This window comes from Benincasa hispida, chromosome 11 (assembly GCF_009727055.1).
Source record: "Benincasa hispida cultivar B227 chromosome 11, ASM972705v1, whole genome shotgun sequence".
Lineage (NCBI taxonomy): Eukaryota > Viridiplantae > Streptophyta > Magnoliopsida > Cucurbitales > Cucurbitaceae > Benincasa > Benincasa hispida.
The window spans coordinates 51708052-51711116 of record NC_052359.1 but is presented as its reverse complement, the minus strand read 5'-3'; positions in this window follow the sequence as shown (position 1 = coordinate 51711116).

The following is a 3065-nucleotide window of genomic DNA, read 5'->3' as shown; positions in this document are numbered from 1 at the left end:
TTGGAAATTGTAATTGAAATCCAATAACTAAGTTCCGAGGCTATTTAAATGTAATTTGAACTTTATGTAGTGACATAAATGTGGCCACAACTTCAATATTTAGTAGCCAAATGGTCTATGTATATGAATAGGTTGGGCGCCTTATTCTAGAGGGACCTATGGATGCGGCTACTTTGTATGATATTGTACAGATCGTGAAATCATATTCATATAGAGAATATGTGAGTGAGGTATCCTATGTAAAGATTTACATAAGACTGAACCATGAAATAAGTCACTTTACGTTCTATAATGCCGTTATGTATAAAACTGACTATTTTCGTTAATTGATGACCTAGGTAACTTAATCTTAATCCTCTATGAACTCCTGTTAATTCGAAATTATTCTTAGATCTGCATAGGTGAGGGCAACTCAAATATTTCTGGCTCAATAAGCCCCCATTTCAGGGGTAAGATTGGGTGGATAGCTGGAACATAGGTGCAAGCCGGAATTCACTCCTACCGTTATAGGAATAGTAGATAGGATTGTTCCCTTTAGTACTGAATCCAGGTCTTGAACAAGGGCCCACCCTCTCCTTGGCGCCAGAGAGAAAAACAAAACATAATATATTTATTAATTTACAAACTACGAGTTTTAGGACATAAAATCCAACAAACTCCCACTTGGACTAAAACTCCTAGTGGAGTATCACAATGTTGAATTTAAGTGAGAAACATATGAGTACAATAAACATATGAATACAATAAACTAGGCCATATACCCAAAAATTAACTCCCACTTGGACTAAAACTCCTAGTGGAGTATCACAATGTTGAATTTAAGTGAGAAACATATGAGTACGATAAACATATGAATACAATAAACTAGGCCATGTACCCAAAAATTCTCCCACTTGTCCTAGTTTACAAACTTCGTAGACCTAGACTCTGTAGGTGACCTTCGAACACTTTAGCCGTGAGGGCCTTCATAAAAGGATCAGCAATGTTTTGCTCAGAAGATATCTGGGTCACTACAACGTCTCTACGATGTACAATCTCCCAGATCAGATGGTATTTGCGCTCAATATGCTTGCCGCGCATGTGGCTTCTTGGTTCTCTTGAGTTTGCAACTGCACCACTATTATCACAATATAGGGTGATAGGCAAATGCATATTTGAAACTACTTCCAAATCTATCAAGAATTTCCTCAACCATACTGCTTCCTTTGCTGTTTCACAAGCAGCTATGTATTTAGCTTCCATTGTGGAGTCTGTAATACAGTTTTGCTTTACACTTCTCCACACTACTACTCCTCCATTAAGAGTGAACACTGATCCAGATGTAGACTTTCTAGCATCTTTATCAGTTTGAAAATCAGAGTCAGTGTATCCAGTAAGGATCAAATCCTTCGTACCATACAGAAGCATGTAGTTCCTCGTTCTCCTAAGATACTTGAGGATATTTTTAACGACAGTCCAATGATCATATCCAGGATTGGACTGATACCTATTGACTATCCCTACTACATAGCATATGTCCGATCTAGTACATAACATTGCATACATCAAGCTCCCTACTGCGGAAGCATAGGGAATGCGTCTCATATCCTCAACCTCTTGCGGTGTCTTAGGACATTGATCCTTTGACAAATGAATTCCATATCTATAAGGTAACAGGCCTCTTTTGGAATTCTGCATCTTATACCTAGACAACATTTTGTCTATATAAGTTGCTTGAGACATGGCTAGTGTTCTATTCTTGTGGTTTCGAATAATCTGAATCCCGAGAACATACTGCGCATTTCCTAAATCTTTCATTTGGAACTGTGTTGCTAGCCATTTCTTGATGTCAATTAGCGGATGCCGAGTGGTTTGTGCAGAACAAATCGCTAAAAAAAATGGAAACGTGTCGTCAAAAATCATGCTATTGTATGGTTATGGTCAAAAGATACAAGAAGGTGGTCCTAGGCTTGGTTCTATGATCCTCGAAGAGAATAAGGTATTTGTATCGATCAAATCCACTATTCTTAGAGGAAGACCACATAAGAAGTCATCAACACGTCTTGTAGTAGACTAGCTATTGAAATGGATGAAATTTCCAAAGACCGCTAGCAGTGATAGTATGCTAGGGATTCAGAGTAAGCAGGGTTCAGCACACATAAGTTGTGTATAGAGGAGGTATGATGAGTGTAAGGATAAGGTACAAGTCTGGTCGATGATATGCCTTTTCAAGAGTTGAGAAAGGTGCCTGCGAGCTGTAGTGGGAGGGTTGTCCATCAGCCTGACTGTTACTTGTGGTTTTAACAGAAAACAAAAGTCGTCATATCTGAGATGTCATAGAGGATGCAATCGACCTATAAACAAGTTCGATAAAAGATGTGGACTATTGATCAGTGGGGTCACCAGCATAGACGCTCGGAAAGTGGAGGTCTATGTACTCTCAATTCTGTCCTGGAGACGTCTGTAGATCAACCAATGAATGCTAAAACCAACTAAAGGGTTTTGCAAGTGGGATCTACAAGAGAAATACGAGACCAAGCCGTAAAGTATATGATTTTTAAGCTCGAACTTGTGGCAAGGGTTGTATACCCTACAGCAGAGAGGAGTGGACACTGAATCAAAGAAACTTTCTCTCCCAGTTGCCATGCTTAAGCTCGATTAGCAATACTCTTATCCATGTGCCACCTTTTATGAAACTAGATGAAATCTGGAGCAGATTGATCGTCCGGACAAGCCCTTGTTCTAAAACGGCGATCGATTAGAGGAGAGTGTTCCTAAAATAACGGCACTTTTTCTTCAACCAGAGTGGTTTATATTGCACAATGGTCAAGAACAAAAGGTTTGGTAAGTCGTGTTCAAAAATCCATTTTGGGTTGAACATTCGTCTGCTTCTAGATCTGGAATAGCAGATTATGATACTGGCGATCAAATCTTATGCTTTGACAGAATTTTGAAGCGGACCCTATGTGTTCACAAGAAAGAGTCAAATGTGACTGTTCTATATAGGCGTTTCCTGGCGAGTTTTATGATGTTGATGATATTCTGAGTATGCTCATTGGGAATGAAGGTAGAGGCTTACCTAAACA